The sequence below is a fragment of the Carassius carassius genome, chromosome 22 (assembly GCF_963082965.1).
Source record: "Carassius carassius chromosome 22, fCarCar2.1, whole genome shotgun sequence".
Lineage (NCBI taxonomy): Eukaryota > Metazoa > Chordata > Actinopteri > Cypriniformes > Cyprinidae > Carassius > Carassius carassius.
The window spans coordinates 26322396-26336877 of NC_081776.1; the positions used below are offsets into that span (position 1 = coordinate 26322396).

Consider the following 14482-nt stretch of genomic DNA (forward strand, 5'->3'; position numbering starts at 1 on the left):
CTAGAATAAATCATGGTAACCTTCCTCTGATTGGGTTAGAAAAATATTCCTCCCAGCGGTTTTTACATTGGTTGTTGCGTGTTGAATCTGCCTAACATAATAGTTTTCATTGGCCTGTTTACGCAGTGGTATTGCGCAATAAGGGAAGCATGTTTAATATACAAACTGGATACCGCTGTTTTCAGTGGAATCTGAGGAAGACGGCAAAAAAAACCGCATCTCTCTAGCATTAATAGTTTTTGAGATAACTACACATTTGTAAAAGTATGCCATTTTGGGCGGTACCGCCCAATCCGTCCCCAGAGGGTTAACCCGTTTAATCGTGACCGTAAAAAAGGTTTTCACTTAAAAACCCTTACTGACTGATGTTTTATATTTAATTTTTTTTATTAGTATTTTTCTAATTTTAAAGACTAACAGCAATTAAACTTTACTTACAAAATGCTTGATTTAAATATGTAAAAATGTATTACCTGTTGATAAATATCTCATAATCAAAGACACATTTATTAAAGAATTAAGACAATAAGCCCTGCATCTGTCAGACTGGAAACGAACAAAGACTTCTGCTCTTTGTTTGATACCGATACCTTGACTTCGATATTGGTTCCCGAATGATACTTTTTTTAATACCAATTTTATGAAATCCATTTTAACAAGATTACATTACACATTACCTCAGAGAAACTAGTTTAATTTTTTTCAGGTTGTTGACTTTTGTTTTTTACAGACTGTCCTGAGCCACTGCACAAAGGAACAAAATGTAACCAACACAATATCTCAATGCAAATATTTTTTAATAAAGTACAAGCAGTTTTAAGTCAATATGTGATGCTCACAGCTGCTTAAGATCTTTAAATCACGCAGGAGTTGTCCCTCCCCCAGGTTACTGGACGCTCTGGACAGCATAGATGAAGTAATCTGTAGTGCTTTATCTCAGTCTGAATCTTCTCTGTGGTGCTGCTGACAGTGATCTGTGTTCTTGATTCAACCACCATGTCCTTCACAGCAAACAGCTTTGGCCTCTTCTGTGAACTAATAAGTAAAAGAAATACAGAAAAATATAAAACATCAAGGTAAATGTGAACAAGTTAATTTTCCTCAGAAAATTAAATGGGGAAAAATAGGATGTCTTTATATTTTCTTACCAGTGTCTTCATCAGATAAGCTGTCATCATGGTCACCTGGGGCCTGTTTCAGAAAGGAGGTTAAGTGAAAACTCTGAGTAAGTTAACCCTGAAATGAAACCGTTTCAGAATGGGAGGTTTGTCAAACCCGAGAAAGCAGGGTAAGTCAAGGCCGTTTCTGAAAGAGAGGTAACTTATACTCAGAGTCAGTTACCTGTAACGAATGGTTAAATGAATAGGAGGAAGCAAGTGTGAGTTTATGAAATTTAACAATAGAATGCAAACAATAAACACGAAGACAGGTGACACTGGAGAACTTGAAGGGAATGTAGAGTCCAGGAAGAGGCAGAGCTCACAGATGATCCGGGGTGCGATGGTGAGTTGGCAGCAGGAGAGTGTGACACAGGAACTGTGAGGGAAGAGTCGTGAAGGTAAGTGATGAGATCCGGGGATGAGATGGAGTGGACGGGGTTCCAGGAAGACAGGACAATCAAACGACGAGAAACAAACACAAGGAAGGCAGAACATGAGACACGGAATGACTAACATCACTCTGACAAACACAAGACGCTAGACAGGGCAATATATAGGGAAGGGTAATGAGTGGCAGCTGGTGATGATGAACAATTAGCGGAGATGCCCACATGAAACAATCAGTGCTGACGCAAAACACACACACTCCTCCCTCATAGTATGTCCCTAGCAGGCACCCAACTCCTCTCCTCCGGAACCGGAACCTATTTGGACCTCTTTAGTATGTTTTAGAGTGCCACTCTCACTCATTTGTGGAGCAAGATGGGATACAATGTAATGAGAGTCCACCTGAAACAACAAAAATGACAAACATTATATAAACAGCATCATGCAATACAAAAAAACAATAATTTAAGGATTACTGCAGTAACATCTTTTAAAACAGCTATGCAAAATAGAACTGGTACGTTTTTGAAATCCAATCACTTCACCTTATCATTACCACCTTGCACAACAAAGAGGCTGCGGCACACTTCCCTGTTCTTTTCCATAGTGTCAATTAAACAGTAAAGCTGTAAACCTTCACGGAGCTGCTGAAAGATGAGTGTTCTCCGAGCAGCAGCATGCATTACAATCGCTCTTTAAAGAAATAAAACAAATATCAGTGTTAATGTTTAAACATTGTATTTTCTGTGGAAGATACATAAAATAAATTCATTTGAAAAATATTGCAGAGTAAAACCTTGTTATATTCTGCTTGTTGTCCTCATTTATAGGCCCCGTGTAGACACAGTTGACAATCTGTTCACTGTAAGATGACAAGTCTGAGGCCTCATCGATCTATAAGTAGAGGAAAATCTATAAGTGTACACTTCAAAAAAATACATGCAATAGAAAGAAACTAAGATAATTTGTTTTCTGGTACCATTTTAATCAGTGGTGAAAACTCAGCATCGTAAACGTTATCCTTGTTAGCGTTTTCAAGGGTTCCACTCAACAGAAAATCATAACACCAGTCCTGAAGAAATCTTGGAGCTGGGCCACCCTGTGCAAGGCTAACAGCAAAGACCTCCCCAGCAACTCTGTTGCAATGACCAGTAAACAAGAAACACAGTATAGTAGAATTTTACAATTTACCAGTTAGTGAATATTTGAAATTTACATGTTTAAATTACATTTGCTTTTGAAAGGATTGTTCAGCCTAAAACAAATGTTTCCTATTTAGATCCAGAAATGTACAGACAACAACAGGTGAGATTTCCTTTTCTTTTTTTTTCACAGAAAAAAAGCACACTTAAGTTTGGAATGACATGAGTGTGAATAAATGACAACATTAATTTTTGGGTGACCTATTGCTTTGAGGAGAAACAGGCCATTGTCAAGATCATTCAATGAATATTTTGGCATTTTGCCTTTGCCCTCCTCTCCTTCGAAGAGTCTGGTCTCTATGCCACCAATCAGTTCTATATATACATATACAAAAAAATTATATATCTAACCATAACAAATTAACAAGAAATCAAATGTTTTTTGGTGTAGCGTTTAAGATATGTTACAAAGTAAAAAAATAAAAAACTTCTGACCTGTCAGGAATTCTTTTCGTAGAGCACCTGTGTCAACTCCAGCCTCTCCTAAGAAAGTAATCTTTAAAGTGTTGACCGGGGAGCTGATCTTTTGTCGCCTCCAAAGTAACAGACCTCGTTCCACAAGGTTAATTCTGGACACACAGATGCTGAAATCCTTGGAGATGTCAACTTGAGCAGCCATCGTAGGACATCCTCCTCACTGTAAATTGTTTTTATATTTAACTGTTAAATCTTTTAAATATTCAGCACGGGATGGTTTAGACAGCATGATACATAATTTATAAATTTTACAAGTAAATTATTACTTAACAATATTAATGTTACTTTTTTAAATGAAAGTACCATGACATCTCTTCATTTTGTGGCTTCATTATATCAGGGCTCCTTGTCTGAAGGGACTCTGAACTAGGAAGAAAAGCAACTGTGAAAATATAATACTGTTTATGTGAAGTAAAAATATTTAATTCAGTGCATTTATATGTAGCTGATTTCCATTAACGTCTAATTTTCCATATAAACATGCTTTTGATTCAACAAGAAATGTCAAAATATACATCACGCATCATAAAATTAGACTGCAGTTTCTACACTGCTATGTGTATTGCATTACCTTTCCAAGTCACCACAAAAACTTGCATGGAACTCCAATTCCAGAAGAGGAAACGTTTTCATGCACACAGGACACTTTGCATCTGTCGACTAAAAAGCAAGTAATTACGTAAAATACTAAAAGCAGTCAGAAGGATGTTATCCCATGCCAAAAGTAAATTACCTTTTCCTCGAAGGCTGGTGGTGAATTAGTTACCTGGTTATAGACAAAAAAATATATTTATGTAAAAAACATTTCCATATGCAATAGGGGTATCACAATACAAAAATGCAACAATATGTATTGTGGATAGTGACAATATGTTTTGTGTATAGTTAGTCAGTGAAAGAGTGCAAGCATATTCGTTTAATTTAATTCTGTATTTTCAGATGCAGAATCATGAATACTTTTATTCTGGTGTCACTTTTGTTCTGTTCATTGGGTTTCTAGCACCAAGTCCAAGATATTCATTCACACACAATGTAATACCAAATTAAGCATTTTAATCAACAGTTAATTTATTATTAACCTTTTACCATACGTTTTGGAGTATCGCAATAATATCGTATTGTGATATGTATCGAGTCGTAACATGAGGGTATCGTTGTGCAGCCTACATAAGGTACTTAAAAGGTAACCTAAAAAAACAAAAAACAATTTTTACCTCTGGTTCTGAATCTGAGAGTGTCTCATATTCCAGAGTATTGCATTCCCTCACATGCAAGGCAAGAATTTGAAGTGGCATCATTTTAAAACATTTCTTGCAGGAGAAAGATCAAACTCATCCTGTAACGGTACAATATACAGCATAGTTTTCCCCCCTCCAGTTGCACATCTGATGGTACTGCCACTGTATCCTTCAGACTCCGGGGGAACAAGATTCAAAAGCCGCCTTCCCTGTCCACCTGAATAAAAATAACATATACATACATATACATATACATCATCATCAATATATATCAACCTTTAAAAGTCTTACAAACTGCTTTATGGAAAAAAAATTAATATACCCTCACAAACAGAAAATAAAATGTAAAAGAAATAAATTAATCAAATGAATTAACCTGATTCAATTCAATTCAAGTTTATTTGTATAGCGCTTTTTACAATACAAATCGTTACAAAGCAACTTTACAGAAAATTATGTTTCTACAATATTTAGTAGTAGCTAGTAGTTTGTGCACGTTTGACAGGATTTTAGAAAAAATAACAAATAATAATAATAATACAAAACGTAGTCAGCTAGACGATGAACTATCAATATTATTAATTCATAGTTATTATATGATGCAGTCACACATGTAGCAATAATTGTTCGTTCTGTTTGTTGATTCAAGGTTAGCATCATCTGGGGTCCTCTGAGGGTCAGCATCATCTCTTCTCAGGTGTTCTGGATCCAGACTGGAGCTTGTGTAAATCCTAGTTACCACGGGATGTAAATCCCGTGGCAAAACATAGAAACAAAATAGAGACAGCATTAGCATAGCTGCTGATCTTACATCCCGTGGCAAAACATAGAAACAAAATAGAGACATCATTAGCATAGCTGCTGATCCAACAAAGTAAAATTAGTTTAACCCAAGCTAAAGAATAAAAATGCACATTTGATCAGATGCAACTACACTCACAATTTAAAAGATACATTATTCGAATGCTTGGCGAAAGAGATGCGTTTTTAATCTAGATTTAAACAGAGAGAGTGTGTCTGAACCCCGAACATTATCAGGAAGGCTATTCCAGAGTTTGGGAGCCAAATGTGAGAAAGCTCTACCTCCTTTAGTGGACTTTGCTATCCTAGGAACTACCAAAAGTCCAGCGTTTTGTGACCTTAGGGAGCATGATGGATTGTAACGTGGTAGAAGGCTAGTTAGGTACGCAGGAGCTAAACCATTTAGGGCCTTATAGGTAAGTAATGATAATTTGTAACTGATACGGAACTTAATGGGTAGCCAGTGCAGAGACTGTAAAATTGGGGTAATATGATCATATTTTCTTGACCTCGTAAGGACTCTAGCTGCTGCATTTTGGACTACCTGTAGCTTGTTTATTGACGAAGCAGGACAACCACCTAGAAGTGCATTACAATAGTCCAGTCTAGAGGTCATGAATGCATGAACTAGCTTTTCTGCATCAGAAACAGATAACATGTTTCGTAGCTTGCCAATGTTTCTAAGATGGAAGAATGCAGTTTTTGTAACATTGGAAATATGATTTTTCAAAAGACAAATAGCTGTCTAATATAACACCCAGATTTCTGACTGTAGAGGAAGTGACAGTACATCCGTCAAGCTGCAGATTGTAATCTACAAGATTCTGTGTGGTGTTTTTTGGTCCAATAATTAATATCTCTGTCTTATCCGAATTTAATTGGAGAAAATTATTTGTCATCCAATCTTTTACATTTTTAACACACTCTGTTAGCTTAGATAATTGGGAAGTTTCATCTGGTCTCGTTGAGATATATAGCTGAGTATCATCAGCATAACAGTGGAAGCTAATTCCGTATTTTCTAATAATATTACCAAGGGGCAACATGTATATTGAAAATAGAAGGGGACCTAGGACAGATCCTTGTGGCACTCCATATTTTACTGATGATAAATGAGATGACACCCTATTTCAGTAAACAAAATGGTAGTGATCGGACAGGTAGGATCTAAACCATCTTAGAGCCTGCCCTTGAATACCTGTATAGTTTTGTAATCGATCTATGAGTATGTCATGATCTATGGTGTCGAACGCAGCACTAAGATCAAGTAAGACTAGAAATGAGATGCAGCCTTGATCTGACGCAAGGAGCAGGTTATTTGTAATTTTAACAAGTGCAGTTTCTGTGCTATGGTGGGGCCTAAAACCTGACTGAAATTCTTCATACAGATCATTTTTATGCAGGAAGGTGCTTAATTGAGCAGACACAACTTTTTCTAAAATCTTAGACATAAATGGAAGATTTGAAATAGGCCTATAATTTGCCAGTACACTAGGATCTAGTTTTGGTTTCTTAATAAGAGGCTTGATAACCGCCAGCTTGAATGGTTTTGGGACGTGACCTAAAGATAACGACGAGTTAATGATATTGAAAAGCGGTTCTTCGACTACAGGTAACAACTCTTTCAGTAATTTAGTGGGTACAGGATCTAATAAACATGTTGTTGGTTTAGATACAGTGATAAGTTTATTTAGCTCTTCCTGTCCTATATTTGTAAAAGTACTGCAGTTTATCTTTGGGTGCGATGGATGAAACTGAAGTATTAGACGCTGTAGAATCTACATTTGTTATTGTATTTCTAATGTTATCTATTTTATCAGTGAAGAAATTCATAAAGTCATTACTATTTAACATTGGTGGAATATTTGAACCAGGTGGCGTCTGGTAATTTGTTAATTTAGCCACTGTGCTAAATAAAAACCTTGGATTGTTTTGGTTATTTTCAATGAGTTTGTGGATATGCTCTGCCCTAGCAGTTTTTAGAGCCTGTCTATAGCTGGACATACTGTTTTTCCATGCAATTTTAAAAACTTCCAAGTTAGTTTTTCTCCATTTGCGTTCAAGACTACGAGTTACTTTCTTGAGAGAGTGAGTATTACTGTTATACCATGGCACGGTACGTTTTTCTCTAACCTTTTTCAATTTGATGGGGGCAACAGCTTCTAATGTATTAGAGAAAATAGTGCCCATGTTGTCAGTAATTTCGTCTAATTCATGTGTATTTTTGGGTACAAATAGCAGTTGAGATAGATCAGGCAGGTTATTTGCGAATCTTTCTTTGGTGACTGGAACAATAGTTCTGCCCAGACGGTAACGCTGAGACATATAGTTAATATCAGTTATACGCAGCATGCACGATACAAGGAAATGGTCTGTAATATCATCACTTTGGGGTACAATATCTATAGCAGTAAGATCGATTCCATGTGATATAATTAGATCTAGTGTATGATTAAAACGATGAGTGGGCCCGGTGACATTTTGCTTGACTCCAAAGGAGTTTATTAGGTCAGTAAACGCAAGTCCTAATGTATCATTTGCATTATCAACGTGAATATTAAAATCTCCAATGATTAGCGCCTTATCAACTGTAACTAGAAGGTCTGAGAGGAAATCTGCAAATTCTTTTAGGAATTCTGTACACGGCCCTGGTGGTCTATACACAGTAGCCAGAGCAAGAGATACATTAGACTTCTTTTGCATGTCTGACAGTGTAACATTTAGCAGAAATAGAGTTAAACCTGTATCCTGTTTTCTGGGTAACATTGAGAATATCACTATATATTGTTGCAACACCTCCGCCACGACCAGTCTGACGGGGCTCATGCTTATAACAGTAGTTCGGTGGAGTAGAGTCATTTAGACCAAAATAATCATTTGGTTTTAGCCAGGTTTCAGTCAAGCAGAGTACATCAAAACTATTTTCTGTGATCATTTAATTTACAATAACTGCTTTGGGTGTTTGGGTGTATATTTATGAGCCCAAACTTTAAAAATTGTTTTTGTTCATTTACTTTACATTTTTCTGGTTTAATTACGATAAGATTTTTTCTAGATCCTACATTATATTTTGACCTCACTATTCGGGGAATAGTGACACAGTCTTAATAGTTTTTACAGCGCAAGTACTTTTATCATTTAAGCGGGTGGAACAAAACTCATCATAATAGTTATTAGAGAATTGTCTTACTAGTCACAAGGAGCGAAGTGTCCTGGAGATGTTGTCAGAGAGCAGCTCCGCTCCGATTCTGCTGGGGTGCAATCCATCAGCGCGAAACAGCCTAGGACCGTCCCAGAAAAGATTCCAGTTATTAACAAATAGCAGTTTCTGTTCTTTACACCATGACAACAACCATTCATTTAAAGCAAAAAGTCTACTGAACCTTTCGTGTCCTCGTCGATACGTGGGCAGTGGTCCTGACACGACGATCGTCGCCGCGGGCGTCGTGCTGCGAACCGTCTCGATCAGGCTGCTGAAGTCCCTCTTCAGTGTCTCCGTCTGCCGCAGCGTGGTGTCGTTAACCCCGGCGTGAAGCACGACCGCTCTGGGGCTCTCGTCGACCTTCAGGATCGCCGGTATCTGCGCAGAAACATCGAGAACACGAGCACCAGGCAAACAATGAGTGTGCACTTTACCTTCGGCTAACGTAGCACTTACGTGTCGGACGATGGAGTCTCCGATGATCACAGCGTCGCGTCCTGTCTCACGGAGGGGAGCGAAGAGGTTCCGGATGGAGATCCCCACGGCCTCGAGCTCGAGCTGCACAGAGTGGAGACATTCATCCGCCATTAAAGCAAGTAACAGTGAGTACAGCAGTGGTAATGTGTGTGAATAGAGTATTAGCAATGTAAGCGCAGTTAGCAGCAACCACGCTTGCTGATGCTAACGGGCTAAAAGCTAATAGGGAGATCAAAATAAAACTAGTGATAGCGAGGCGCTCTGATTGTTTTTGTTGTAGAATACAATAGAGGATATATTCACAAGTTATATAAACAGAAACGATGATGTATAAAATTGATTTTTAAGTGAAAAATAGTCAATGAAAAGAAAATAGTGACGGAGCTCAAACGCAGTACAGCCGCCAACCTAATAATCATACTATATAATACATATAATACATACAATAATAAAGGCATTTTGATGATACTGGAGGTTAAAAACACGTATTTACTCCCTCGTAGCATTCTTAACCAGACTTTTTGATAGTCAAATGCAAAATAAGATTTTGTTTTTGTCCAAATAGCAAAAGTGTGAGAGGAGTAATGTGTTTTTTGTTTGTTTGTTTTTTAACAAAAAAAGTATTTCATTATATGGACATGATCAGCATTTTTGTAATATTTAATTATTTCGCTGTTCATTCTCAGGTATTCACTTTGAATTATGATGTTTAATTGCTGAAAACATGAATACTGACTATACCAACCTATTTATACGTACATAAACAAATATATACATGAAACTAGTTGCATTGTGGGATTCTCTGAATCTCTGTAACTTGCACTTAGAACTTGTAGTTGTGTCCAAATAGTACCAGATGCCTTGTAGAGGAGCCATCCTCCAGATGCCTACTTCATTTTGGGGAAGGTATCACAAAACAAGCTGGAAACCTATAATCCACAATTACAACAAATTATTATTACAAATAAAGTTATTCTATGAATCACCTATGAATGGATCTTTTATGCATTACCTCTGAATGAGTCAAATCATCAGTCATTGACAGACGTCATTTCCCCAGTCCAGCCTGCATGTGTTGCAGCTCCTCTGCTGATGAAGGGGTCATTTCTACATTTTTATTTAAAAGGAACGCTGAAAACACAAATGGTTTCCAAGCTTTTATGAACTTGACTGGTTTACTACAGCTGGGTAAACGCCTTTTGGACCCCCACTTAAAAAATCCTGGGAAAGACCTTCAAGAGATGATTAAATCAAAAGTTAGTAACTCAAAATATGTACAGTAGAACAAATATATACATTCTGTGACAGATTGCTTATGCTACTCTATGTAGGCTTATGTAAGTTGCTTTGGATAAAAGTATCTGATAAATGCATAGGCTACATGTGAACAAAACTGCATTGCAAATAGTAACTGTCATTGTTCTCAGTCATGACTGCAAGCTGAAACCTGGCCATCTCTTGGTCCACAGTCTGGCACTGTCCTGAGCGCTGCCCCCGATTCTGACTCTGCCTCGTGCTGGTTTTACCCAGCGACTGGTTGAGCACCTCTATGATGTTATGTATAGCTGATGCAGCATCTGCTGCACCAACATTTGAGCCTTGCTGCAGAATAAAGATCAGTCTGAGATCTTTGCTTAAATTACATCATGTAACATCCTTGAATGCATCACATATGTTGGGGTATAATAAAAATGTTGGGGGTAGCAATCAAAGTACTCAAACTACAAAAATTGCACTGCAGTCATGTGAATAATAAGAATAAACACGTCAAGATCGATCTACTAGACATAAAGACATAGCACGCAGCTAACTTGGAAAGAGAGCAGAAAAAACTTGTCTCTAGATTTGTCTATTGATTTGATATTAAACTTTATTAAACTAAATATTAAACTGCCTCGAATGCCCTGCGGTTGAGGATGTTGATGACACTCTGTGCCGCTCCTGATTACTCATCTCGGTTTTATAAATATTGTTAATGTGCTTTAATATAGTGTTTTACCCTACTGTTGTTATACTGTCACACAGAACCCAAAATTCGCGCCGCTGAAGTCTCTCCTTCCGGTTCAAGGAGCCGTCAATCTAAATCTCACTAGCCAATGAGAGCAAACCGCTGTTAAGCCCGCCCACACGGTAGGTCTGTGTCAGAATTGCGAACGAAAACTTCAGAAGCGTAAACGAAAAAATCAGAAGCGTAAATGAAAACTCTGGAAGCGCATTTGTAAGTTCAGATCAGCGAAAAAAATATAAGAAATAGTTAGCAAAACATGCAATGTATTAAAAACGAAGTCAATACATTTGCCAGCGAGTTATTCTTTTTCAGTTTCAGAGATATTTTATTCAGTGTCAATTTATATTTTCATTAGTTTCTTGAAAAGGTACGTTCATTTTTATTGGCACAAGAATAGCTCCATAATGTCTGTACCATCTATGTTTGTATTGAATGTAGGCTACTTACTGTGCAGTTACTGCCTTTAATTTCAGATGGTTACAGTTATTGTTTTCAATAGCCAACAGCCAGTTTGGCCTATTAAATACCAAATATCTTGTTTATGCATACCTTCCTTCTTTCTTGTTTGTTGCTTAAAAATAAATAAATAAATAAATAAAATAAAAAAATCTGAAGTCATACAAAAATATTGCTACTGTCAAAAACACTTATCACGTGCTGCCATACATCACACAATAATGGTGACCGCCCACTAGCTATTGGAAATCAGAGTTATCCTATTAAAAATATAATTCAAGAACACACAAAAACATGCAGAGCACAAATACAACAAAACAATAATAGTGACATTTAAATGCGCCACCACCAACAGGAAACGCACTGTGAATCGTTACGATGTTACAGTTTAACTGGTTACTGTGTTATCTTGGGACCAACTTCCTAGTTAAGGTCTCCGCTCCACACCTTCTTTTAGTGCGTTCGAAACTCACACCAACACAGATTTAGATTATTTTTATTTTTTTGTTTATCCTACGTACTTCAGCCACTACGGGTGATCATACCAATAACTTGTAATCTTTACAAGAATATCAAAATCATGCAATGAGAAAGTCTGCATTCATTAGACACTTAATATCATGTGAGTTTGTGCTTTCAGAACTGGCGAATCTGCTGCGGTCGTTCCAACACACCTGGAGCGGAGACCTGAACCAGGAAGTTGGTCACCAGATAACACTGTAACCAGTTAAACCGTAACACCGGTCGTCAAGGTGATCCTTGTTTGCTGAAATGAGATTGTCAATCAATTGTATTAACATTAATTAAACAACTGCATCAAATGCGTCGTCCGATATGAGGCAGAAAAGTGGTCGAGGCGAGCAGCTTGCAGAGACAATAACACACTCCGATCCATCCGGATGCATTCTGGTTCAGGCATTCATTGCTGCATGCTGAAAACAATTCATACAGTAGGTAGACAGCCAAAACTCCCTTCCTACCGCTGCGGCATCTGTAAAGTTGCATTTGCAGCTTTTGACCGCTGATTGGCGCTTTAACCACAAGTTATCAAACAAGCACATCAAAGCAAATAGACGTCAGTTTTGCCTCACTGATGTTACATTTGATGGCTTCAGTCACGGAAAATGAAAGAAAAACACTATAAACTATTTAATATTCACAGATGAAAGTTTGGTACTTATGAAGTTTTGTGCATTTCTTAGAACGAATTCAAGCAGGATAAATATCAAGCCTGTGCCTGAACCTGTGATTATATTTTCTCTAAGCTACATGGTATTAAACCATATTTTAGATTTGACACATTTAAAAGATGTGCAGTATTATTATTATTTATATTATATGAATTAGGTGTTAAATTATTCAAAAGAAATTGTGGTTTACTTGGCATTGGAGCATTAAAAGTGGTAGCCTATTTTAGGGGGGTAGGCTACATGGATTAATATGCAATGTCAATATTTTAATATATTATGCCTATATTTTAATTTATATTTTAAAATTCCTTTAATAAAACAACATACGAGGTGGGGTTGTTGGTGCGGTGTTCCTGGATCTCAGGAAGGCTTTTGATACTGTTAATTATACAATTTTGTTGGCAAAATTACGCAGTTTTAACTTTTCCTCAGATGCGCTTAAATGGACTGAGTCTTATCTCACTGACCGTCTCCAACATGTCAGAGTCCAGTCTTTTAAATCAGCCGCCCTTAGTCTGTCCACCGGTCTTCCTCAAGGATCTATTTTAGGGCCTCTATTGTTCTCACTTTATATGAATGACCTCCTGATGTCTCTGTACAGATGTATGCTGATGACTGTAGTATATGTACATTGCAAGAATATTTCTCAGGTGGCCGAGAAGCTCACTAAATCCGTGGATAATATTACAGCTTGGTTAAAACAATCCTGCCTGCAGCTGAATACATCAAAAACAGTAGCAATGTTTTTCACAAAGTCTAATAAAAACTTCAGTGTTGAGCCAAATATTTTCGTTTCTGGGGAAAGGCTGCAGATCGTGTCAGAATACAAATATCTGGGGGTTTTGATTGATTCAAAGTTGTCATTTACATCACATGTAAAAAGGGTCTGTAATCGCATCAAATTTAACCTCATGAATTTTAGACACATTCGCCATCAAATGTCCACACAGGCAGCAAAAATGTACATGCACTCTATGATCTTATCACATATCACTTCCTGTCTTCCCATCTGGTCACAAGCTGGTGTTACATCTCTGAAACCTCTGCAGTCACTTTACAAACAAACTGTTAAAATTCTGGATAAGAAACCAATTATTTCTCATCATTGTCCAGTATTACAAAAACACAGATTACTCAGTTGGGAAAACATGGTCAAATACTCAAATCTATGTCTTCTATACAAAATTATTAACGGTTTATCATCCCCTCCACTCCACCAGTTTGTTAGCATCCGTACAGCTGATCACAGCAGAACCAGAGGTGCAGCGCGGGGAGATTGTGTCATTCCCTTTAGAAAAAGTGTATTTGGTCATAGTTCTTTTTCTGTTCGAGCTGCTACTGAATGAAACCGCATTCCCCTAATCATCAGAAATCAAAATACATATTGTACATTTAAGAACCATTTAAAGAAATGGTTTCTTGAATTTCAGATCTGTCAACATTAACACATTTCTAGACCTGCTCTATCCTCTGCTGGCTTCTTGCCTTGTGTGTGTGTGTGTGTGTGTGTGTGTGTGTATGTCCTGTTTTGTCAGATGTATGTTTTGATTGTTGGTTTGCTGTATTTTGATTGTACTTTTTAACATAATAGGATTTATTAAATGTATTGTAATTTTTTTATTGTTATATGTATTCTTACTGTCTTTTAGGGTGACTTTTAACATCTGTCCTGGGACTGCAGATGAAAAATAGACTTCTGGCTAACTCTGGCATATTGGCAGAAATGTTTATTAAGGGTACTTTCACACTTGGTTCACTTGCCTGGTCCGAACCAGAGTTCGATTGCTCCCCCCTCCCCCTGCCCCCGCTGGACTGCGTTCATATTATAATATTTGAGTCCGAACCGCGGCTCGCTTGCGTCATCAAGCCAGCAGCTGTTTACCC

The 14482-nt window shown here is 37.4% G+C and overlaps 1 long non-coding RNA gene across 2 annotated transcripts; it reads right to left on the bottom strand.

Annotated features, from left to right (window-relative positions):
* Positions 1 to 4541: 4541 nt before the first annotated feature.
* LOC132099177 (uncharacterized) lies at positions 4542 to 10639 on the bottom strand. 2 transcript variants are annotated; one of them, XR_009423046.1, is made up of 4 exons: positions 10392 to 10639; positions 9957 to 10176; positions 9798 to 9873; positions 4542 to 4681 (listed from the first exon to the last, which is right to left on the bottom strand). It is a non-coding gene; the product is annotated as an uncharacterized LOC132099177 (long non-coding RNA). The 2 variants fall into 2 exon arrangements; XR_009423045.1 differs by having other exon boundaries at positions 9957 to 10639.
* Between the last annotated feature and the right edge of the window lie 3843 nt (positions 10640 to 14482).